The sequence below is a fragment of the Drosophila grimshawi genome, unplaced genomic scaffold (genome assembly GCF_018153295.1).
Source record: "Drosophila grimshawi isolate 15287-2541.00 unplaced genomic scaffold, ASM1815329v1 contig_1367, whole genome shotgun sequence".
In the NCBI taxonomy this organism is placed as follows: domain Eukaryota; kingdom Metazoa; phylum Arthropoda; class Insecta; order Diptera; family Drosophilidae; genus Drosophila; species Drosophila grimshawi.
In genome coordinates this window covers 7,527,404-7,554,405 of record NW_025062889.1, presented here as the reverse complement: position 1 = coordinate 7,554,405, position 27,002 = coordinate 7,527,404, and the positions used below count along the sequence as shown (strand labels likewise).

General features: G+C 39.9%; 1 protein-coding gene across 1 annotated transcript in view; it reads right to left on the bottom strand.

Annotated features, from left to right (window-relative positions):
* Positions 1 to 27,002, bottom strand: part of LOC6560183 — a 96,509-nt gene that overhangs the window by 26,870 nt on the left and 42,637 nt on the right. Inside the window, exon 2 of the mRNA XM_032734297.1 lies at positions 1,227 to 1,279. The gene's annotated coding sequence lies outside the window, so the exon portion shown is untranslated. The remainder of the gene's footprint in view (positions 1 to 1,226; positions 1,280 to 27,002) is intronic.

The window sequence follows — 27,002 nt, the reverse complement described above, 5'->3', positions numbered from 1 at the left end:
TTCCACATCAGATTCCGAGCCATAAATACCCAAGGACAAGCAAATCAATAAATTACTCGCCCATCGACGCAAAGAAGATGCCAGGCATACGAGTTTATATACAAAAAATAAATAAGAAATAAATACCTTTATAAAAATAACTCACACAAAATCAATGAACATCAATGAAGTGCCTGTAAAGTGTCCCCAGCTTGGATAAAATCACTGGATGCCTACATTTTTGGCAGCTTTTTATTTTTAAAATGCCTGACAACGATGCCAAAGGAGAGACCTTCTGATAGGGAGCCTGCACATACGGGCACACCCACAGCCACACCCACACACACACACACACATACACTTACACATAACGTCATGGGGGGATCGTACTTCATGAATTCCCTCTCTTGGTAATTGAATTATGCTTTAAGCATAACATTTATTTATTCATGATTTGAGCCAAGTTTACGCAATGAGAAGCCAAAGCACGTAAATGCAATTTAAATATATTTAGTCGCAAATCTGATCCAGAGTTGCCAAGCAGCACAAAATTACTGAAATTTAATTTTTTTTTTTTGTGTACAAACACAACAAGAATGCTGTAAATAAGAAATACACAAGAAAACATGAAAACAGTAGACCAACTTCTGTAAATCCTGTCAATGAAAGAAGTGTTATCAGCTTTTTTGGTACCCGTCAGATGTAAAGATGCGAAAGGACAAGAGTACCACTTTTGGGAGAATAAACGCAGCTCAGCTTCTTGCTCTTGGCCAATTTAGAGGATTGAGTTTTAAATGAGGGCACTGATTCAGAAAGTCGTAGAGCTTAACTTGTTGCTAATATTGCATTCAGAGCATTCGTTGACAACCTTTTAATTAGATTAAAGTACGTTCAACACAAATGAGAAAAACGACTATGGCGAGTTTCCACATTTTCCCAGTATTCTTTTCTTTCGTACTTTCATTCTTTCTGTACCTGAGAGAGCTCTTTGCATTTTGCGGAAATGAGAGAACTTTTTGCAAATGTATTTCGAATGGTCTTTGGTTCGTTGAGCGCATTTCCGTATTGCATTAAAATTCTATCAGTTTTCGGGGACAGGAAATTTGATGTAAAATGGTTTAAATTTTGCCAAGCTGATGCTATTACTCATCAAGTTACAAATTGGTTTTATGTGTGATTTCCGTATTCTAATTGCGTTATCTAGTTTTGTGGCTTATACAACAAATGGAACACAATATTTTACTCACCTTTTTGCTTAGCTTGTTGACTTGGCTGCTCTTGATTTGCGTTGGAAATAGCTCTGCAAAAAATCAAAAAAAAAAAACAGAGAAAACATTTTTTAAAACTAGGTTAGCAGTGCTAATCGAATTTAGATGTAAATGTAGATATCAATTATTCGTTTGTGTTAAATAATTTAGTTATGCAAGAAGCTAATATAGTTAAGCTCATGTGGCGTAACTAATGTTGACCTAATACATACAAACATTACATAAACTGTTTATGCGACTACAATTGCCAGCTAAACAAGACTGCCATGCATATATGGCATATATGTAGTTTATATTTGTGTGCTCAGATTTCCGATATACGAGCTCAGTTGTTGCATAAAATAGTTAAGCGACTCAGGTTGATAACTTTGTCAGCAGCTACTTACTTTCAGTTTGGCCTGTCAGCAAAGTTTTCAGCGCTGTCAACTCTGGCAACAACTCAACTAGTCGGCAGCTAACATGTTGCATGTGCAACGTGCAAAACGATGGCTGATAACCAACGACAAGACGCGACGCAACACGCATATGGACACAGGGTTGCACAATGTGTGTATATGATTGATCAGCTTTCGCATAAAGTATGTTCATAATTTTTCATACTTTGCGCTTATTTAATTAATTATTCGTAAGTTGATAATTATTATCTACTTATATTAAATTTATTTTATTTGTGGCAATTAAATGTTTTTATGATGAACACTTGTTTAACACAGAACCATCAATAGAAGTTATTGTGTATTACAGATCTAGTTCAGAGCTCAACAAGTTTAGTGTATCCCTCGCTGTGGCTTCCCCATCAGTTTAATCTTATGCCTCCTTCAAGTTTTTCTTTGCAAACTTTTCTATAAAAACTAAATTTGCAATTTCGATTCAAATGAGCTCATCCAAGTGCCGCTGCCACAAAGTTGCGGGGCATATATAGACACACACACACACTCACACACTCACTAATCGGCGAATCAAATGTCAAGTAGTGGCTGTCGGTAGTTTCTTCTAAGCAGAACATGACGCACATCAACCTCAATGCAACTTGGAATCCATCTGCAGTTCAAGCGTCTGGCTCCCGTTGACTCTAGTGTCAGCACTTAACTAGTTGGTGGCAGTTTGGTTTCCGTTTTAATTTGTTCGCGTGTGTCCGAGGTCAAAAAGCGGTTATACGCAATAAATATATATAAATTACTCATACGCCGTGTTGCGATTAAAATCTCCCGCCTTTTTGGTATGCAGAGTCAAGTAAGTACATGCATCATTAAGGCAATAGTATCAACGAGTAGGCCACAAAATCACAGCTCAGCTCTGCTTAATGCGAAAGTATTCGACTGCACAGCCATGGACTTGAGTGGGGCAACGTTGCGTATGCTTGATCTTGTTACACGCAGATAAATGTCAATTTATTTGCCACACTCCAGAACACTAAGCCGATGGTGGTGGCCTTCAGCAAGAGAGAGAGAGAGAGAGCTAAACACACCCTGCCGCCCCCTCCTGTGTCTCTCCTCTGGCGAACCGCTGGCGTGGGTGTCTTTCTGTCTATGTGGGCGTTCGACGCATGACGAGATGTAATCGATAAGCAGCGAGGCTTGACGCAGCTTGACTGACTGGTTGGCTGACTTACTGACTCGACTGACTCGACTGACTGAGCTGTCTGCCTGGCAATCTCATTTAAAACCGTCGATTCTCCTGCACGCTGTTTCCCTCCCTTTCCCAGTGTCAGCAATCAAATTATGTTGAAATTTATGCGCCCCAGCAAGTTTTTAATGAGCATTATTCTAATTAATAATTGCCGCTTATTACAATTTCCGAAGTTAACATTCAATTTGAGAAGCGGAATATTCGCTTTCAGTTTCTGAATCAAGGTGTACTCCACGTACTAACTGAATATGATATTATTAAACACAAGTCTGGCCAATTGATAATGATAATGAATAAATAATGTTTTAATTTTCCGAAAATTGTAATTATAAGTGAATTTATATATGGAAAATTACAAATAAAAAAATAAATGTTTTCACATTTTAAATATTTCGCTTAGCAAATCTTTGAAATGAGGTTTACCGCACATGCCAATGAGCGCTATAAAAACGCATTGAAAACCTCTAAAAAGCTACCAGCGACGATAAACAGAACAAGAGATTTATATTTTTCCAATCGCTTAGCCCTCAATCCCCAACCCCTAATTGTCTGGGCATTGTCTGGCATTTCTAAAACGCTGCTCAGGTGCATTTTACACGCTTTTACTTATTTTATGGATTCATGAAAGCATTTAAAATCCAAGTAAGTCCAAATGCTACATCATTTTCAGCTGGCCGCAAATGAAAAAATCCAGCAAAAAAAAAAAGGGGCCATGAAAATTGAAAATGAAAGTTAAAATGCAAACATAAAAAGGAACAAGGGATGAAAGGCGAAAAACGAAAGCTTTGGCGAATATTACTTATTTTTATGTGGCCTTTTTTTTTTTTTTTTTTTGGTTTTGGAGGGTTTGGATGGTATGAAAGAGTACCGCAGACGACGTCGTTTTGGTGCTGGTCACAGCTGGATTCTGTATCCTTGATCCTGGAGCCGCCGGCTGTAGCCGGCACAGTCAGTCAATAACATCAATAGACGGCAAATAAAAATCAGCTTTATGGGCGTGGGACATTGGGAGGTGGCTTTTTCGATTTGCGCTTTGTTTGTTGCTGCTGCATATTGTTGCCATTCTCTAGCCAGTGTCTGTGGTGGACAAAAGGGCTGAGACCACTGAGACCAGATAAAATGAAAGCCAAAAGCAGCCACGCAGCAAAAATGCTGAGACGGAGGGCAAAAACTGGCGAAAGGTGGTCAAATGAGAAGCGTAACCCAGCCAACTATTAATATTGAAACAGTGATTGCTGGCTAAATCCTTTCACGCTTTTGTTTTACTTTCTATTCGCAATGCCAGTCACAGTCACAGTTACACTTTCAGCGGAAGCGGAAATCGCTGCCCCTAACGAGCAGCCCCAGTCAATGTCCAATCCAAAGTCACTGTCAGAGTCAGAGTCAGAATCAAAATCAGCAGACAGTTTTTGATTGTCTCTCATCTGTGTTTTCTACAGTTCTCAGTTCTCAGTTTCTGTTTCGGTTTCTATTTGTTTTTGCTTATTTTACTTTTTTTTTTGAATTTTGCGGCATTGCCAATTATTTTAGACAAGTAATTGCCAGAAAAGCGCCACAGACTTTTGAAGAACTGACAAAGTGTTTGGGGATCGAGTCCCCCAGCCAGTTAACCCGGCTCGAAGAACTTTCATCTCGGCAATTGCCAACTAATTTAACAGTCATAGCTCGACAGCATAGTAAAATATTGCATTCAGGCCCCGTGGGTAATTTGAGATCCTCACCATTGGGCGCCAAAGTATTTGCTTACTCTCGGGGCTCCAAGTGGTTGACATGCGGAAGCCGCTTAAGCGCACTCCGCAACAATATCAACTGGATATTGGGTTTCATTCTTATAGAGAGAAAGGGGACAGACACTCAACAACAAACACGACTAAAGTTCAACTTGAGGACCGGCTTATTGTCATGCGAGACACTTGAGAAAATCGTAATGCGGGGGCGAAACTTTAGAACTTGGTGGCAAATACTTATGGTGTGGAAGGGAATCAGCTTCCTATTCGAAGTATGCGCGGCTCATTTGCTGTGATTTACTTAAATGAAGCACAGGCTAAGAGGCTTTTAAGTGGCCTCTATTAGTGGGTGCTGACAGCGTTAAGAGTTAAATGCTAATTGCTTTACAACAAGCAAAAATATTGCAGCAAACTCGACAACGGCAACGAGATTGAGGGCGGAAAAGAAAAAAAAATCTAGATTGCATGGTTCTTATTTCAGACTGAAATTATATTCTTGCCAATTTATTATGAGTTCTTAACCATTGTTTCCATGCTCTCAATATTTGCTTAATTAATATCAACTTGTGCTTCTGTTATATACAATTTTTAGTGTAATTAGTCTCATTTCCTTAAGCTAACATCTTATTTCCATAGTTGTGTTTCAACATCTGATTTTTAATGAGTGGCAACTGTCTTTTAATTAGCTTACCAAATGAAAATCATTAGTTGGTATTTTAGTAGCGTCCTCTTTCAAAAAAACGTCCAATCAGTGGCCCACACATTTCTCTTGCCCCCTCGCCGGAGTCTTATTAGTTAGCCAATCGCCGACGGACTAATGAAACTATTTATAGCCGTGACAAACTACAAAATGGTAAATGGTAAAAGAGAGAAAAAAAATAGTAGCAGCAAACAAGTTAACAGTTCAGAGACTTTAGTTTTTGTTGCTTTGTAGCAGTTTTAATTTGGAGATGCGTCCACGATGGACGTTGAGTTTTAACAGCTCATTAACATTCGCTACACGGCAGGAGACATGACAGCCAAAGGGGAGGAGGGGGCTGGTGACGGCGACATCTTGGACGTGGAACGGTCGAGCAGCACATCTTACAGAAGCTGCTTAAGTGCCACTCCAAGAGAATGTGCCCAAATGCATATATAAATATGTATATGTATATGTACACGTATATATAGCACACTTAAAAGCCCCAAAGTATCTGGATGGCTTGCTGTCTGTCTGTCTTTCTGTCTGTCTGTCTGTCTGTCTGTCTGTCTGTCTGTCTGTCAGCCAGGCTGTCAGACAGCGAGGCACTTGCATTCAATCAGCGTGGCGACCACGTCAAAATAATGTGGAAACTGGAGGGGGAACAGATTTGGGTGGTGGGAGGTGCTTGTGGGCGAGTGGCTTATCACATAACTCAAATCGACAGGGCAACAGAAACGTAATGAAGTGTCTCAAAGTAGCTGTTAATATGTATTCTAAAATAGCGAGAGATAGACAGAGAGAGAGAGAGAGAGAGACAGAGAGAGAGAGAGAGAGAGAACGAGGCTCAGAGAGTGTTAGGAGGCAACTTTAGGTGCAATTGATGATTTTTTTTTGCCTCTTTTTTATGGGCAGCATTAAAGTTTATATGCCTTTAAAGCAAAAGCAGAGGAAAATCGTTAAAGTCGACAACAAAATGCCAAAAGCTTGTTAGCGGGAAAAACGCTGCAGAAAAGCCATTTACATTTTGGCTGCCAACTGCCAACTGCCGACGACTGCCGACTGTCGACTGTCGAGGACTGCAATCGAGCAGAGCACATCAATCAACGGCACTCGGCAGCATTAAAATGGTAATTTAAAACCGCGAGAGAGGCCAGCCCTCAAAGTATCTTCAACACCCTACCAACTACAATTCTCTACTACAGCTTCAGCTACAAACAAGCTGCAAGCTCGGACTCAAACTCATCATGCCGACGTTTTAATGATTGGCCGCCGGCTCTTTCAGCAGCGATGCAAATGCAAAAAAGCCCTGTTACTCCAATCCATTTTTCAGTCCATAATCTGGGGCCATGGTTACCCGGCGGCAGCATGCCGTAAATCAAGGTTGCAACACCTAGCCAGCACCCAAAACAGTCAGCAGCGAAGGGGTAAGTGGTTTGTACTGGGTAGGCGGTGGGAGAGAGTGAGGCATCGTAAAGTGTTTTGAGAAATGTCACCCGTGGGGCGTTTTTGTCATTTCAAAAGTGTTCAATCAACTGTCAGCATCGTCAGCATCAAACAGCATCTGGCAACAGAGCACAGCACAGCCAGCAGACACATCAGGTATGTGGCAAGAACAATCGGGCATTACTTTGTGCATCCGCTACACATACCTGCCACAGATTGAATATCTGCCAGACTGGCCATCAGCTCAAAGGCTAAAAGTAATTTGAGACTCGATAACACTGAGAGTACAGTATGTAGTTAGAAGCATCAAATACAAATTGCCCGACAAATGTGTGGGGCAGGCGATTGCTCAACTCGAAATTGCGGTCATCTATCAAAAATCTGAAGAATAGACAAGTTCGCTATATGTGGAGTTCCATTTATGACTAGTTTTCTTTTTTCTCTTGCTTTTTTTTTTATAACGAATCGAAATTTATTCCATTCATTATTTTACATTCAGAGCTCTGGGAACCCTCTGCCAAATTTAGGCCAGCTCCAAAATGTAATGACACATGTCGCCTTTGGGGGGCGTTTACAGTTTGACGCTTCACTCAGCGGGTGCAAAATGTTAGTTGCGCTTGACGCAGGCCTTCTGGTAGTATGCCAAGACACTCCCACTAAACGACAGCAGACAACAGACAAGAGACAGCAGACAGCAGACAGCAGTGAATGCGTTTCCTGTATGCCTTACACTCCACTTCCGTTTCTATTTCATGGCGACGCCGATATCGTCCTCATCGTTCCCCGTAGGTGTGAAGTGAAATTTCTCGAGGCGCTTGGCAAAATGTTGCTTCTGCTTGTCTGCCTGCCCTTTGCCCTTCGTCGGCATATGCAGCGTGCACCCTGCCCCACATGCCACTTTGCCACTTTGCCACTTGCCACTTGACTTGTGGCGTCTGGCTGACAAGCGACAACGCAACAACATCGTCTTTTCATATTTCTTTTGGGCGTTGACATGATTGCTTATAAATGCAATTTTGTATATCATATCAACATCAACAGGCGTATATATATGTTCTACCATAATGCACTCTGTTGAGGCACAGTCTCTGTCAGTTGCTGTTGCTTTTAGTGTTTTTTATTGCCTTTGATTATTATTATTATTATTATTATTACAAACAGATTTGATTTCGAAGTGAATGCACTTTTGAATGTCATGCAGACTTTAACTTTATTTTATTTTGTTTATTTTTTCTCCATTGCTTTGCCTGTGGGTAGAATGTAATTTAAATGTCGGATAAATATTGTATTTTGGAAATGCAGATAAATTGAAAATTGTTATTAAGTCGCCTTTGAGTCTGTCAGTTGTTTTGAATTCGATTTGCTGGCAAAGCAGTAAGAAATCATTGCGAAAAATATCAGCAGGTTGTAATTTGTGTAACTTTGAATGTCTTAAATTGCTTCAATACTAAAACCCATCACATAAATTAAGCTAGTTTTCTATCGTCTTTCGTCTGTCCATTTCCACTTTCATTTCTCTCTAACAGCCACATCTTAAATTTACATTTATTTGGAGCTTTGGGGCACCCTCCCAAAGATTAAATATACTTTCGCTTGGGCTTGAAATGCTAATGACCCACATAGTCATTAACTTTGCTGCGATAAGCGATGGTAAACAGACGAGAAAAAGCTCAAAAAAATATATTTATATATATATATGTAAAGAAATTATCCGTGTGTGCACGAGCAAGAATTTTCCGGCAAAAAACTCACGCGAAAAAAAAAAGAAACCAAGAGAGACAGAAATGAGCAGCAACATCATAACTTTGACGGCACGCAGAGGGCAGGATAAACATCATTATGAGGAAGTGGAAGGTGGTGGCAGGCAGGGTGGTAGGGCGACCCCTGGACAGACATCTGACAGCCGCTCATCAAATTGCGAGCAGGCGTTGCAGGAAATTAAATAATTTCGGGAAAAAAAAAGCATCGAAATTTTTTTGGAGTGAGCTGCGTTAATGTTAATGCATTTTCTGACACTGGTTAGGGAACCAGCGAAAGGCAAGCTCACAGCTCAAATAAATACATTGAAAAAAAAAAAAAAACAAAATGAGGAATGTACACTTACACACACACACACACACACACGCATACACACACAGAGAAACACATGCGGAAACTCACAAAATGGGTGCGTTGAAAATAAGGCAAACACTCAAAATGATTGTTATCATCCCATGCCAAATGGTTGTGTGTGTGTGTGTGTGTGTGTGTTTGTTGTGGCTTCAATTTTCTACTCTCTCTCTGTTGGCTTGCCAATTTTTTGTTGGGCGCCACGCCCCAGAAAGCACATAAAACAAGAAAATTATAGCATAAATTTGGTGTGTTTGTGTACACTATATGCTATGTGTATGTATAAATATATATTGTTATTTTTTTCTTTCTCTTTTTTGAATGTCCCCCCAGTGCAAACGTGTGCACATTTCAATTGAAATGGCAAACACGAATGAGGCTCTTAGTGGTTGTTGTTTTTGTTGCGGCTGTTGCAGACCCTCCTCTGTAGGTGGTGGCATGTAGGTGAACTGCTGCGTCTGCCGCATTTTTGATTTATATTGCCATTTACACTTGCTCGTTATTGTTATTGTTCGCAAAAAAGAAAAACCAAATAAAAAAAAAAAAAAAAACAAATCATACAAATGCGAATTTGAGTTTATTTGTATTGTACAAGCATGGACAAATGGCTGGCAGTCTTTAAGCCAAAACGATTTTCAAATGCAGTCAGCAAATAGGAGTGCAAAAAAGGGCTGATACACAGAGATATTCCTCTAAAAGCGCAGCTTATAAACTTTGTTGAGTATTTATTTTATCGGACTTTCAGCTTTACTTATTTAAATAATTATTTTAATATACATTTAACAAATTGAATTTTATTTTTCACTTAATTTCTTATACGAATTGATTGTAAAAAAGTTTGTACTTATGCTCATGATGATTATAAATATAATGCTGAATAAATTTCGAGGAATGATATTAAATTTTTAAATAATTTAATTTGTAATAATTGCTGACTGAAAATTATGACTTAAGTGCTGTCTAAACGCAGGCGTGTTCTTATACCCACTGGAATTGACGTCCAAAAATGTACACTGACAGCATTTGAACGCCAAAGCACAACAATAACAACCGAAGGTGACCATGTGAAGGGCTCGGCACGCAGTGGCCCCAAATGATTTGAAAATAACAGTCGTAATTTGTTTGTCGACACACACACACACACACACAACACAAATGAAATGCAGATGGGAAGGGGCAGGATCGGGGAGCGGAGCTCGAGGACATGACTAAGGCCACATCTGGCAGGTCGTCGGGGCAGTGGGGATGCGTGGCTGGAGCGAACCACTAAAGAGGCGCAACATATGCACACATTTTACATGCCATCCATGCCGCAACAGACTTTGGGCAACGTTTTGGGATCTGCCAGTTGGGAGCTGCATTATGATGGCCCCGTGGAAGCCGGCGACAATTAGACAAAAGCCCGACGATGCCACACCAACCAACAGCAATGGGGCACGGGTCGCTTCAATTGCATGTCATTGTCAGAGCATCAGATCAACTTTGGGGTTTGGGTTCTAGCCGGCTTGTCGTGTTTTATTATTTTGAAATTAAAATACTTGTCCTGCCCCACTTCTCCGTCTGTGCCACCTGCCCCACCTTCTGCTGCTGCTTCTGTTTATGAGCTTTGTGTGTTCTGTGTGCTGAGTTCTGAGTGCACATGTGTGCAGTTTGCCAGCTGTCCAACTGTCTGTGATGGTTATGAGCGGTTTGAGGCATGCCCCTCCTGCCAGTACCAGCTCTCCAGCTCGGCTTGGGCCACGCAACACATTTGTGTTGTTTGCATTTGGGGTCGACTGGAGACAAATGTGCACGTACACATTTTTAATTGATTAAATATGAGACACAAAAAAAAAAAAAAAAAAAAAACAACGAGAAGCAAAATATATTCAAGGATATGTGTGAACAGGGAAAGCGGACGCAGATGTCAACGCTGCTGGTTCTATGAATACTAAAGTCAGTATATGACACACAAGGGTTAATGTTGGTGGCCATGCGCCAGCTGAAATGAAAGTAAAAGGAGATTTTATGGAAGTGACAAATACAATAGACACAAATAAGAGTGCAAGTGGATACACATGAAAATGCAGATGAGTTTTTGAATGAATGTTTAAAACGAAGCGTGTCTCATTACCTAAATTAAATATTTACGTAGAGGCATTTTTAATATGAATTTCGATCCAGAATCGCGTTTCCAAATTTACAATTTAAAATAGAGGACGAACCATGATTAATAATTGCTGAATTTGAAGTTTATTAGAGTGGAAAGCTCACATACGAAAAACTAGCAGAATGAGCTCAAAATACACCATTCGTAAATACTCAAAGCACATGAATATTACATCAGAACATCAGAGAATATATATTGTTTGTAATACCAGAATTTCATTATAATTGGCCCATTTTCAAAGTTAATCCATGAAAGCAATATCAATTCGACTGGGCAACTGTGAACGCTCAAAAAGTTGCCAAAGCATTGCCCAACAAATGTTCCACATCAAATGTCAATTTCAACCGAAACGCAATTTGACAAATATCGGAGACTCAAAAACAAACAACAACATATTGCATGATGTATGTATATGTTCAAACTAAATTGGAACTCTATGTATATTGAACCAACATAAATATGAGGCAAGCATTTATTTGCGAACACAACTAACAAGAAAGTTAGTTAACAAATTTTTATTGTGCATTTATCGCTGCAAAAATTGTAATTCGAGCTGCAAGCGACCAAAAAAATACACAAAAAATTGACATTTTAAAGAGAGCATAAAAAAATTTAGAAGAAAAAAATGTGACGTACAAAATATACAAATTGTGTATGCTGTTGGCGATTGCAGTTTGCAGTGATTGACAAACTGACTGACATCCTGCGTTGCTTTTTTACATATTTTGATATTTTCTCCCTCTTTTTTTTTGCAATTTTTTGCAATTTTACAGTGACCAATTTGCACTTAGCTGCGGCACTTGTTGAGAATCGTGAGCTGCATTTTTCCGATATTGAATTTCAATGCTTGAGCATACCAAATTTATAGCCAGCCCTTAGCACGCTATTAGTTTCGAATGTCTTTGAGACGGACTGTTTCCTATTTGGTAGCATTATTTATATACTTGTGTTTTTTTTTTGTGCAAGATTTATTTTATTTTTACTTGTTTTTTTTTTGGTCGTGTTGAAAGTGTTGCGATTCGCTAGCTTACACGAAAATGAATCGCATTAGTTGCGGCTGAGTGAATCGAAAACTGTGTGGGGAGTGGTGAAGCGATGAAGTGGTAAAGTGGTGCATACTGACAATCAGTGGGTGAGAGTTTGTCTGGCAGGCAAATGTTGAGGTTTCTTTTAGCCAGTTCAGAAGTTTAAAGTGTCGCTAATTTCTGTGCAAATTACACCTGAGTGTGGGTGTGTCTCTGTGGGTGTGTGTGTCTAGAACTCTGTCTGCGGCTTAAACTCTGCTCTGAGCACTTTGATTAAACTTAATTAAGTTGTGTGCACGGCTCTAAAGGGCTTACATAAACAGTCTGGGAAATGGATACTGATGGAAATTTATCTGTTATCAAGTTTCAGCTTAAAAAAATTAGATAATTTAAACTATTTAGAAACCACTTAATAACAATTTTTTAAGCTGCATAACAAAGACCTACGCATATTTAGAATTTCATTTTAGCATAGCACAATGTTAAGTTGAATCAATTTAAAACTAAATATTTTTGGCAAAATATTTAAGTGACCAACCACAGAAGCCTCGAAAAAGTTGTTGTTGGTGCAAACACAGCTGAACAAATTTAAAACCATTAACTGACCAACTTTATGCAAAATTTATGACCAGCATTGACGTGTTCACATGTGTGTGTGTGTGTGTGTGTGTTTGTGTGTGTGTGTGTGTGTGTGTGTGTGAGTTTGTGTGTCCTTTGTTGTTGTTATTGGGCTTGGCCCGCACAGTGTTGAAAATATTGAGGCATTTTAAGGATTTAACGGCCGACCGCAGACCGGTTGAACTTTGGGTTTGTTTGAATAAACAAAACAAAATACACAAAACACAACAGGATAGAAACTAACCAACAATAAACCAGGAAGAGGATAATAGTAGGTGACAAGGCAGATAGTGTCCTGACAGTGGGCGCTGTATGTATACATACCAAAATAAGGCCTACAATCGATGCTCAACGTAAACACTTTGGGAATGCGACAGAGCCACAGAAAATACTAGACTGACATTTTGGGCCCAGTCTATTGGGCTGCTTGACGGGTTTGCTGGACTGTTGACCCATTGCTGACTTTGGGTCACAACAATAAAATTGTTAGTTTACACATGCACGAGAACCTGACCTGCGAATGGGGAAGTAACTCCATTCACATACTTTGGACTTAGGCTCTGGTTTCGGTATCGCCTTAAATATTTGATGATGGGAACTGTAGCATTCATTCAATTCGGGTTCATTTCACATTTCGATTGGACTATTGGAGGCCTTTGCAGTAAATACAATGACAACAACTCAACAGCTCAACTGCCCCTTAAAAATTGAGTTTGTTGTTGCTGTTGCGCAGCGATCAATTTAGCTATTTTGACATGAAATTATGTACATTTTAGAGCAGAAACTTTAGCGCTGTTTGACAACTTGTCAACTCGACTTTTAAGCCGACTTGGTAAGTTCGTTGACGGGTCTTCTTCAGGGACAAGTTAGGCCAGGGCGTGTTCAAAATGTGGCAGCAACATGAGTTCAAGAAAAGGTCATGAATATTAAGTCATTTCCGCTTAGGCAATGACTTTAATTCCTAAATATTATATGGCTTACAAGTTAATCATCTTTTATTAGCGCTGTTTAAATACCCAGATGGGAGAATAGCAATTTTGGTTTTAAAACTAATCATTTATGTGTGAACATTTATCATTCATGCGATAAACTATTTAACAGCTTAAAATTATTCAATTTCTCTCTATCTTTCTCTTTATCTCTCTCACTGACTCTCTCTACTCTTCCTCCACCAATTGGCCATCAAATTAGCAGTTAAATGATAGACCCCAGGTCATCATGCAAAATGCGAACCAATCAAAACTAAATCAATATACCTCCAACTCCAAAAGCCGCCTCCTTCTTATCAAATATATCAGAGTGCTTGGACTGGGCATGTAGAGAAGCGATTTGAATAAAAGCGGCCACAAATAAATCGAACGCAGGTAAACCGAATGGGGTAAGCCCATAGTTCAAAACATTTTGTGGTAAATGCAAATTTATTGCAACAAAAATTTGCGTACGAATCGAACTGCGAATCGAGTCCCGGACTTCGTTGCCGTTGCCGTCGTTGTTGCCGTTGTTGTCGTTGTTGCCGCAGTTGCAGTTGCAGTTAGTCTTCAAGCCGCAGCCACTATTCGCATGCATGTAAAATATGCTAAAAGTAAATCCAACTTGAATTAATGGACAGCAATCTTTGGCCAAATCTTATGCATTTTCAAATGCACACACATGAGCAAGGAGGGAGTACGCAAAAAATACGAAAAAAAAGTGCACAAACTGATACCATTTGCATAACAGCAGCAAAGGGAAGAGCTAACCACAACCAATGCCGAAGCGAACCGGACTGAAACTGCAACTGAAGCGATCCACAAGCACAATTTATGCAAATTCAATCGCCAAAGTTTAACCGCACTTTTGGTTGCGTTTTATGATGGCTTACACGAGCTGCAAGTGTTGGCCATGGGAATGCGTGATTTCGAATGGGATACGGTATGGGATTCGATGGCAGAGCATTACTCACAATTGGGGATAACTTATGTAATGGCCATGGTATTGTTGTCAAATATGATGCCCCCAGTGGCAGACGTGTGCGCCACTTTGTCATTGATAGCGAAATTTGTGGAGCAGTCTCAACTATCAGTTGGTGTCAGCAAACAGAAATTTGCTTCATTTTTCTTGTTCTGTAACTTTCTTTCCCCTTTTCATTCAGTTGCAGAATGCAGAATGTGTATTGATTTCATTTTCAAATCACGATTTGGAAAATTTTCGATATTTCCTTTGGGTAATGAAACTCATTTGGCTTACACTGATTACACTTCAATGCCACCCGAATTTAATCCAATTTCAGATGACTGGCTTAAAGTTCTACTTATGACACATTCAGTGGGCTGTATTCTGTATTCAATATGCCTGCGGGGCTTTCAACTCGCCAGACCGCAAAAGTCATTCACATGTTACTTAACATTCAATTGCCTTCAATTCAAAAGGAAACTCACAGACGCAAACGCAGACGAAGACGAAGACGAAGACGGTGACTTGGACTTGACTCCGGCAACAACAGCTCACAAATCAACACCCACATAAAAGTTTCGCAGCATACAACAGAATCGGTGCTCCATATGTATATATATATATATATATATAAGTATATATAAGCATGTACTCGACATACTTATGTGTGGAGTCTGCAGGCTTGGTGATAATCACAACTAATGCGGCTGTTTTTCCGACTGCCTTAGTTACTTTTGTGTGTAGTTGCTGCAGCTTTTCACGGATTTCAGATTGGGCCACAGCAAGATTTGCTCCGAGAGGCAAGCAAACAGCCAGAGAGCAACGACTTTGCTGTCTGTCAGCCAAGACGAACAATTCAAAATTTTGAAAAGAACGCCAAGCTGAACACAAGCAATGAAAATGGAAAGCGAAACCATTGTTGTGGAATCTGAAGCAAACCGAATTTATTGGGAATTGTACTGACAAAAAAAGAGCTCAAAATATTTACAAGTAAGAAATGTGTATGGAATATGTAAGTTTTAACTAAATTGAAGATTTCAGTATAAAAAATATTTAATGGCATATCAAATATACAACCTATTCCTGAGAAACCGCGGAATATTCTCATAAAAATGTTTTCTTTCAAAATTTATAAAAATTACAAAACAAATTTAATGTTCAAACCTTAAAATGCTAGTATCCGCTGTGATTAGTTTTTCAGTTTTGGAAAGTCAGCAAAAATGTACAAAAACTGCAAGTGAAATAGTTGAAGTTTCATTTTTATTTGACAGCTGAGCTGCCCGAACTATTGGCAGTATCCAAAAGAGAATTGGTTCTCTAGTTCTTAACAACCACAACAATGTGCAACCTTTCAGCTACCAGTTGGTGCCTTAACGGTTATTTTCCCTTTTTTTTTCGCTCGTACCCATACAAAGACACACATGGATGTACAGTTAAGTTCTTTGCTGCCACTGCCACTTTCGCTGACACTGACATTTAAAAGCATTGACTGCCGAGGCAGCAGCAGCAGCAGCAGCTAACAACTGCCAATAAGGCGGTAAAAGTCTCCAACAAAATCCTCGAAGCTCTATTGAAATAGTTGGCAACACGACAACAGCAACAACAACGACTACAGCTATAACAGGCAACAGCCAACAATCTTACACATGATTGGCTTATTGCTTTTTATGCGGGAGGCAAAGAACTTGCAACAACTCCCCAACAACATGATTATTTCTTGTTTATTGTTATTTTACGCTACTTTGCGCCCCAAATAAAAAACAGCAACTCAAACTGCAGGCAGCAGGCAGCTGACAGCGGGCCAAAAAAATATGTAGTTTTAAAGTTTTGAACATTTTGAATGGACCCTCAAGATTTGACTTTTGTCTTATCGCACAACAAAAAAAAAACAAAAGTAGAGAAAAACCCCTCTCAACTTGTGTGGCATTTTAAAGGGTTTTCAATGTTTTTTTGTTGTTCGAGCTTGATTGCTATTGGTATTGTTGGCTACTGTTGCCGCCTTATCTCTCTACCAGACACATTTAATTTTCGGGGAAACATCATAAATCGATTAACATTTAGAAATTCCAGACGACGCAGCATCATTAACAGCCGCAAAACTTTCCGACAGCCATTAGACCCTTTTCAAAATGCGTTTTTTCGCTGCTTTAGTCTCGAGCCCGAGGCGCTAATTTGACTTTTCGTAACTGAGGCAGGGTTCTCACAATCACCAGTTAAACTGTCTGCCAAGTTGGACAAACTGAGGCTGCATCCGACAGCTACTCTAAATGGCACCCCAATCCCCAATACTTTTCAATGTCTGCCCGTCATATTTGACATTTTGCGCTAATGCATTTGAATATCCGTTTGTAACTGGGTTAACATTGACACCAAGAGTCAGTCGTCAGCAGACATATGTACATCACACGGTTTGTTATTCAGTCATCCAGTCATCCAGTCAGTTAGTCGGTTCGCCAGTCATCCAATTTGAGTTATCTGAGCGCCTCAAGTGATTTGCGTTTGTAATAAATAGTTAAAGTTTCTTGGCACCGAAAGGCGTTGCGTCTGCGGCTGATTTGATGCACCCCCTCCCTCGACTCCAGCCCGTTGCTAACTGTTGCAACAAAAAGTCTTTCTCACTTACTTTGTGGCACGACAACATTCAGCCTCGAGCTGTTGTGGCAACATTAATCTGCGCATCATTAAGTCGACTTGAAGTGCCTGTCTGAGATTGTCTACGGCTTTTTGGGATTGTTTACCAGAGCTAGTATCTCTCGATAGTTGCGTGTGAGGATCAAGTGTGGGTTTTCCTTCCACTTAACACATATGCGCCTCGAGCGGAGAATGTGAGAGTTGGCAGTTGAGAAATGTGATTGTGTAAATGAAACGCGAAATGCTTAAGAACTATACACAAGCAACTAATATTGAAAGATAATCATATATTGTGCTTTATCCAGGGCCTCCAAAGTAAGATACAAAATATACAAATTGTCTTACACAACGCAAATCAGCCAATTAGCATTTATAAGTATTCATCTTTATATGTACATATACAAAATAAACATTTATGCAAATCGCGAGGTGCCTGAGACACTCAGTTATTGATCTAGATTGTAGACTTGTTGGTATATAAATCATTTTGTGTGTAAATATTCCCCCATTCCCCGCACAAACTACTTTATCGTCGAGCAAACGATTTGACTGCTCATGTCAAAACATGTCACACCTGGCGACGCCCACAACTGGAAAATGTTTCAATACGATATGTAATTTATGTAGATTCGATTTGAAAATGCAATCATAATTTATGCAAATCACTTGAAAACTATTCAAACTTACTTCTCTATATCAGTTGGACAAATCATGGGATTTATGTGCAACCTGTCGATAAACAACAGTAACAAAAACAAAAAATTCGAGTTTCGTTTTTGGACATACCTGCAAAGATAACAAGAAAAGCAATTAAATACGAGAAATGTATATGAGTGCGATGGGGCAATTAATTTTACGGTCAACGCTAATTTTCATAATATTAATGCATAGTTTATGATTATCGTAAACATGCCTCAGAGTGTCCAAATTATAGTTTCGCCCACAGAACGGAGGCACACGAGGCGTATGAGTGATGTTGCTTGCATTTTTGGGAGATGCATCGCAGCGTGAAATTGTTGAACAGTCTAAATAAACTGAAAGCATAAACAAAAAACCACACAAATAATGAGAGGAGACACGCACACACACACACACATACATACTGCAGCATGCGGACCACCAACTGTGAGCAAAGTTGGACACATAAGTCACATAAATTTTTGCCGGCCCCATGCTCAACTCATTTGCATGACAAAGTTGGCCAAAAAAGAAAAAAAAAAAAAGAAAACAGCGCTCCACGCTTCAGCTCCAACTGTCCGACCGAGCCCAGATCCAAGCAAACATTGTGGGCGTGTTAATTATCCACTAATGTTGCCTGTTTAAAGCACAGCACTGGGCTTGAACTTTGACATATGTGCGCCTCTAGTTATGTGTGTTCGTACACTCAGAAAAATAAAGTAAAGCAAATATTATCATGTTAAAGTTATTATTTTGGGATCGTTTGCTCTTATTTCTAAACGTAGAACACTTGAGTTGTTGAGACATATTCTAAAATCTAGAGCTTCATAACTTGCTGTAAGATATTAGCTTTTAGATTAAGTTCTGTTATCATATTAAAAATACAACTTATTTATTTGAGAACTAGAACATGACAAACATATATTTTTAATTAGAAAATGTTTATCATGAGTGTTATGTAGTTTATACAAAATCGTTTTTATTATTTGATGAATTATGTTTATTTAAGAGGATTACTTAGATTAGATTATGGGTTTTCGCTGAGTGTACAAGAAACTGTAATGTTCCTCACATGCACTCACACATTAGACATCATACATTACACATCAGACATCAGACATCAGACATTAGGCATTAGACATGAGGCACATCGAATGTAACCGCGCCCACTTGGCCTCCATTTGGGGCTTTTGAGCATTTGGATTGCGAGTGCGACTGCGCCGACGACTGTCACTGTACCCGTGGCATTGCGGAGCAATATTAATGATCTGGGCATTGGGGGCGCAGCTTAAGGCAACGGCAACAGCAGCAGCACTCGCAACACAGACAGATGGAATGACAGACAGACAGAGAGACAGAAGGGCAGACGGAAGAGAGAACTCTGGCTAATTGATTTTGCTGGGGCCCTTTTTTGGTCTGGCTGCCAAACAGTTGCGGGAGGTCGCCGGATAATGAGCCAAAAGATAGCTTGAAGCCAAACACATTTGAAGTTGCACAACACTCTGAAGCATTGTGGCACTGTCATTAGAGCCAACACATTGGCACACGCTTTGTAATTACACACACAGACACACATAACACACATAATTACGAGGCCAAGTGTTGCTTCATTCACATTCCGATTTGGCTTGCCAAAAATGAAAGTAAATGCCTGTAAATGCCAGGCGAGATGAATGCTCTGATGAAATTGCCAATTTCCGAGCTTAAGGTTAATGTTAATTAAATTTACTGGCTAGCAGCGAAAAGAGAATAAGTAGGCAACTTCTACTAATACAGCACAGTTATAAATAGAGCTATGAATAGCTATTGAATAGAAAAGCATATAGTATATTTAACTAGAGTTACTTTTTTTTGCTTTTCCATTGCTCATTTATTAGTAAAAGTATTATTGAAAAATTTCTACATTTCAACTTACAACTGGCTTAAATTTAATTGTTTTGTTGGCGTCAATAAATTCCTTGTGTATTTTTTTCAAAAAATATCCGAACTTTACTTTTATTATTTAAAGGCTTATCTGTTAAAAAAAAACTACTTAAACTCTCTACGTTTATACCCTGGCCCGTTCTCATCTCTATTTTCACTACATATGCACGTGGTAAATGGCTGCCCAAGAAGACATTTAAGTGTACTATAAAAGAAGCAGCCACAACTCCAAGTTGGCAAGCCAGCAAACGGTTAAAACGGCTTCATTGACGCTGGCTGAATTGCTTTGTCAACCCCAAACTAAGTGTCAGGGCCAAGTTTATGAGTTGCTTTTAAGTTTTACAGCTTAAATAAACATTTAGCCTGCTGGCATTGACCAGCATGCGGCGCTCTTCGAGTCAGTCGTCGGGTTGCTGGTGCTGCTGATAATACTGTGTATAATGGATAATGACTGGGGCTATTTCACTAGCGCAGGACTGATAATCATGAGCAGCCAGCTCGTTGAGCTCAGCTTGTCTCATTACACGTTGATAGGTTTCCCTCTCTCTCCCTCTCTCTCTCCCTCTCCCTCTCTCTCTGTCTACATCATCTACACCTATTTTGCTATTGTTCCCTAGGCGAAACTCGCACATTTCCGCTGATTATTCTCAGCTGGCTGATGACACCCAGTTATACTCTCTGTGTGTGTGTGTGTGTGCGTACCTTGCTTATTATCGACCAGAATCTCAGCACGCATTTAGTTTGTATTTGCGCTAATCTTCAACTCTGGCCAGTGTGTGTCCTTTTCGCCTGGCACGTCCTTGTTGAACTGGTATCTCAATCTAGTATTAATCTTGGTAGTTGGTTTCTTTTTAATGCACTTTTCTTTTGCAGCTTATTAGCAATTTTCCAGCTGATTAATTTTATTTTAAATGAGAACTTTTGCGGGCATCTAAAATGGGATTTATGTGACTTGGACTTGGATTTTTAAATGGACAAAATATATTATGCAATTTATGCGTCACAGCGAAAATACTATTAGGAGAATCCAAAGTTACTTTGAAATGGTCTGCAGAGGCATTTACCGAGCCAGCAGCAGTATTGGCCTTCTGGCCAAATGGCCACTCCAAATGTGGCACTTCAAGTGGACAGCAACGAATTGTAGCTACAACAAATACAAGCAATAGCAACAAGAATAACAACAACAGGAACAATTGCATTGCTGCCGTTTGATAGGAGGCCAAAAAAAAAAAAGGTTGAACGCACAGCTGCGCCCAAGTGCAAGACCAGCAAAACAAAGAAAACACATTAGAAGTTGTGGCCGGTAGAGAGACCGAGGAGTTCGCAGTGCACAGCAGAGAGACAGAAGCCGCTTTGGCCAACTGTGAGCTGACTTGGCCGTCAGCGGGTTCATGGCCAAGTTGAAGAAAACAATTTTGCACGCGGGCTGCAGACGAAAATTGCAGCGACGCAGGAAACCAACTCGAAAAATCTATTATTGAAATCTATAAAAGAGCTGAGGCCAACATCGGAGGGAGGCAACTTCCCTACCACTTCTCTACTCCGATTTCTCCTCTTGTCTTCTCTCCGTTTTTTTTTTTTTTTGGACAGGTTCGCTTAAGAGCTTTATATACATTTTTAATATGGCAACAGGGGAGGTCGGCGACTGCAACTGGCTAACTAACTGGCCAACAGGGGTCGAGTCGGGTCGGAGCAGATTGTACGATAACAGCCACAGCAACAACAACTCAGATACGACAACAACAACGATTGGCAACTATTAAAGTAGCAAATGATGTTTTTTCTTGTTTTTTTGGTGGTGCTAGGTGTTTGATTATACACTGGGAATGGTAGTTTCCACTGTTAACAAGAGGAAGCACGCGCGCAGAAAATAGATTAAAATGGTAGTTGGCATTTCGTGTGTTTGGGGGGAGCAGAGACCGAACCCAGAGAAAAACCCCCATTAAAGCAAATCTATCAGCTTGAAAATAACTACAAATCTGATAAGGCGGCGAAATGCATTGAAGCAGCGTAAAAGCAAATGTAGAAATAGAAAAACACAGAAACAGACAGTTGAGCTTCAAGTCCAAGACGAGTCCAAGTCCAAGTCCGCCTTGGGAGAGGGACAGGCATCCATCCAAGCAGAAGCAGCAACAGCAACAGCAGCAGCAGCAGCAGTCACAGCAGCAGCTGGCGTTTTTGGCATTTCGGCCAACAGAGGGCGCTGCACTAATGCAGTCGTCGCAAAGGAAATTGATGATGTGGATGAATGAACATTGCGCAAAGTGATTAAGATTACGTTAGAATGATAACGGAACACGAGTGAGGGAAGCAGACTACACAATAAATCGAAGCAAGCAAAATGCAATGAGATTGCATTAAAAAAATTGAGTGGGTTGAGTCCGAGGAACATCCAAGACACACTGGATACCGAATACGGAATACTGAATATTGGACATGGCTCAGCGAGCATTAAGCAAATGCTTTGCAATTTTTGTGAGCGAAACTTCATTTGAGCAGCAAGTTGAAGTGCTGTGCAGAATAGTTTCAAAGGATTTCCGGAGATTCGGGTTTGATTTACTTAAGCAATGTGTTCGACAACAAAAAAAAAATAAAAAATAATAATAGGAAAACAACATTGTATTAAAATATTAAATAACTCGTACAACCAACTAACTGAGTAAATGAATAATGTCAGAGTGGTAGAATTGTTGGACATAAACTGCTTTAAAGAACTGATTTATTTATCCGAACGAAGAAATATTAAAGAGGCAAAGATAAAGCCTTGAATTGATCAATTCAATATCATAAATCAAACATGTTATCATCTGCATATGAAAGGTAGCACAAAATGAGATATTCGGTGAGCTAATCTTTATGCGGGTATTAATGGTGAAGATGTATTGTTAACCTACAGCTATCAAGTCATATCATTTTACACAGCTTAGCTCGTCAAGGCCCTTTTCCCACTCAATAGCCCACACAATGCCCAACTCCACAAAGCCAGTAAAAGCTACTCAAACAAAGCAGAGAACAAGAGATGAAAAAAAGTGTCCCGCACAAAAAATAAAAATATATCGTCGCAGCAGAGTTTAACTTTTGCTTAAGCGATTTCCCATGAAAAATCATTTGGCGCATAAATGCATACGGGAAGTACAAGAGAACGAAAGGCGTTTAAATCAGTGCTGTGAATGCTACTCATCCTCCAGATACAGATACAGATACAGATACAGATAGAGATACACTCACAAAGGCTTCAGATACAGCAACAGCCACACAAACGCAACATTAAATTTCCAACACTTCAAGTGTGGATTTCAAGAAAGCCAATCAAAGAGTCAGCAACACAGCTCAGCTCGTCTCCTGCACATTACATATGCATACGACGTCGAACAAAAGATACCCAAGGCACAAGACGGAAAGACTTTGAGACTTGGAGAAGAGGAGACCACATCAATACTTGCTATCATTTCAGCATGAAACGAATGACTGACTGACTGACTGACTGACTGACTGACTGGCTGAATGAGTGAATGAGTGAGTGAGTGAGCGAATGAGTGAGTGAATGAGTGACAGGCGAGCAGGACTTTGGAGTTGAGGCTTTTGTGCACATTTTATGCACTTTTAGTTAACGTAAATTCTCCGCATCTACATACGTACACACATATATTTAACACTTGACTGCACCGCTTGACACCTAACAAGATGCTGCTGCCTGTGCTGCCTGTGCTGCCGTTGCAGTTGCACTCTGTACTCTCCTGCCCAGTGCCCAGAAGCAATTGTATTGGCCAGCCAACAACTGACAGGCAATCAACACAAATCGATCAAATCGAACGGCCCCATTGACGTCTGCAGAGGGTGCCCGTGGCCAATTTAGGAACAGGGTCGCTGTCGCCGGCAGAGTGACAAACATGCCGCGCTGCCAGGCATCAGCCAGTGGGCAACATTGGACATTGGACATGCGATATGGGACATGGGACATGGGGCATGGGGCATGGGGCATTGAGCTTGCAAATCAAATAAATCAGCGTAAATTGCATGTGAAATTAATGCAAAAAAAACGCTCGAGTTGCACACAAGATGGGTTTCGAATACGTTCCCCAAGTTGTGGCTGTTGTTGTGGTTGCCAGCGTTTAATGAACTGCATCTGAGTTCGTTTTTATTTTAATAAGTCTGCGCTCCTCCTAACGATCCCGCAACATTTTATGAGCAACCCAAAATGATAATATCCTTCTTAAAAGGGTATTCGGCATTGTTCACAAGCGTTCAAAGCTTTATAAAAAAATGTATTAATGATTTTTAAAATATTTATTGAATAATTTAAGCAAAGTTCCAACTGAAATTCTCAACCGGCTTTTCCTTTCAAAGTGCATTCAATATTCGTTAGCATTCATAAGCACTTTCCTCTGCTCTCCATCAATTTTTAATTATTTTCGGTGCAATGCAAAACCAAAAAAAAAAAAAATAAAAATGAGAAGAGGAAAAAGAAATATTTATTGCATGCTGCATTTTTTATTTTCGGGCTGATTGTTGCGTGCAACATGTTGCAAACTGTCTGTTGCTGCTTAATTTATTGTTGCTCTCGCCAAAAATGCTAATAAACATGTTTATTATGCGGCATCCACAGCAGCAGACAAACTAACAGCAACCAGTGGAAAAAGAAAACTGCACACCAAATTCCAAATTCCACTTGCAACCGCAACACAGAGAAATCCATAATTTAATATGGAAGTTCCTTTTATATTTTTCTGTTTCGCTGAACCTTTTGTGTCCTTTGAACAACAACAAAAAACGAAAAAAAAATGTTTCTCTTATTGTCGTATTTAAAAGGTCTCTTATATTTTTCATTGGAATTTTGATGAAATTTATATGCGTACGTGCTCAAAATTATCCAACCGATCAATCCTTTTTGGCGTCTACACTTTTTTACACTACTACCCCTCTGTCCATCTCCTCCTTGCCCCTGCTCATTACTTAAGGCTGCTGTTGCTCCTTACGTGCGTCACAAATGCGCTGCTTAAATTAGACTTTAAATTGGCTAAAAATGCGGCGTAGCGAAAATGTACAGGCAGCAACGTGAACCGAGAGACGTTGACCATCTTTGGGATAGCATCTCAAACCATCTCTCGAAGCATCGAAAAACTCATCCATTGCCAATGAGCCGCCTTTGCGGATCGATCGTTGAATGGCTCATTGACTTTTGGTATGCGCCAAGTTTTGTTTTTTCTCCTCTCATTTGTTGCTGCTCACGTACCTAGTTTGCGCTGGCTGGTTTCTTCATTTCAGGCTGTCCTTAGCATTTAGCGTCGAGTTACAGCTAGAAACTGATTTATGTGGTTAGACGATTGTGTGGCCAGTCATAAGAATGACTTCTGGCCGCCGGACTTCTCGACAGCCGTAAAATTTGTAAATAGTTTTGGGCATTACCGATAGACTCGAGATAATGAATGAGCAATGCGGAAAGAAGTGATCGATGAGAGTGCCTCGCTGTAGGAGAGTGGAGAGTTCAAAATCCCTTTTCACATACTTCATCTACTTATAAACTGGCATTTATTTAAAAATGATAACAGCTTTCTCACTTTTATTTAAAGCTTTAAGTTTGCTCAGAAGTTTTTAAAGCGCTTAAGCGAAAAAGCGAAAAGAAAATATGCAAATTGTGCAAGTAAAGTTATACATTTTCGCACATTTTAGTTGCGTCTGCTGCCAGGCAAATAATGGCTGGCACTCTTAACTACCACTGCTCGTTCCCCCGTCCAACTTACCTCCCTCCCTTCCCATGTCTGTCAGCCACACGCTGTTGTTGGCGCCCCCCTTTTTTTTTCTGTTGTTGCGTTGCGTGCTTTATGTGTCTCACATATTTTAATTTATGACTAGAAATTTATTTAAATTAGGAACTCATTAGTTGGCAACGCCGCCGTCTGTGCGCCAGCAATGGAAACGGGCTGGCATTCAACATCCTCAAGTTCTCTATTCCCTCGACGGGCTCCTCCTTGGACGGAGTCTACCTTTGTCATTGCCAGCAGTTCTGGGGCCTGCTGATGTTTATTTCTGTTTTCGCCGACGGTAGCGCCAGTTTATTACATTGTAAAGTAGCCAAAATGGAGTAAGTGGCTGCAATTGAGTCATGTGGCAGCATAAATAAAATTAAACCGGTACTAAGCAGCGGCATGCAGCAAGCCACAATTTGTTTGCATTTCGTCCACCGCCACACGTGCCGTGAATGTTTGTAGTCGTGCTTCGAGGCAACCGCAGGCAAACCCAATCAAACATGTCATAAATAAAATTACGGGAGCACAAGTTTAAGAACTCAAAATGCAGCCTAAACAAACACTTCAGCAAAGCCAAAAGTGGAAATGGGAAAATGCCCTCGAAAAAAATGGTTAAAATGGAAAAGTTGCATGATAAATTAGCAGGCGGTCGATGTTAAAGTGCCCAAATACTAATTTTCAATTCAAATGCAAACAAAATAATGGAAAACAAGTGAGGCCCAGGACTAGGCCCAAAAACCAGAGGCCTCAGCAAACAAACAAGCTAAACAAAAAGGAAAAAAAACCAAACAAAAAAAGGCAGAGAAAAACAGCAGGAAAACAACACGCAGCCGAAGGAAAAGTTTTACAAAACCGCAAAATTGTAGCGGTTAGGAAGGAATTTGAGCACAACACACATAAAATACAAAAAAAAAAAAAAAAAAAAAAAAAAATTGGAATGGAAATGAAAATGAAAACCAAAAACAAACCCAAACCCAACCATTTGGTCCTCAGCGACTCTGTCAAGGATACTTGTGGCCTGTTTGCCTGTTTGACTTGAGTGTTTGCGATGCTCATAAAAAATTAAGCGCCATTTCAATTGTCGTCCAACTTCTTGGCCACATTTTAGCTGATGTTGTTGTTGTTCTTGTTACATCAAATTTAACATGAATACGAGAATTTGTTGGGCTTAGTTCATCAAGTTGTTCCCATTTGCCCGGCTTGAAGGCAATTGAACAAATGAAGCAATTTGTAGGCCAGTTGAATTAAGGGTAGTACCCAAAAAAGGCTGCATCTAATGTTGCTAAGCTATTGCCCGGAGTATTGTGTGGGGAATTCGATATGGCTGAGAGTATACCATTATAATCGATTGATCAACAATTAAATTGCCAGACCTAAATAATATTCAATGTTTGCCTCGTCTTCCATCGCATCTAACAAATAAATATCTATTAGCTTGCCTAGCTTTGTCTGGCATACAAAA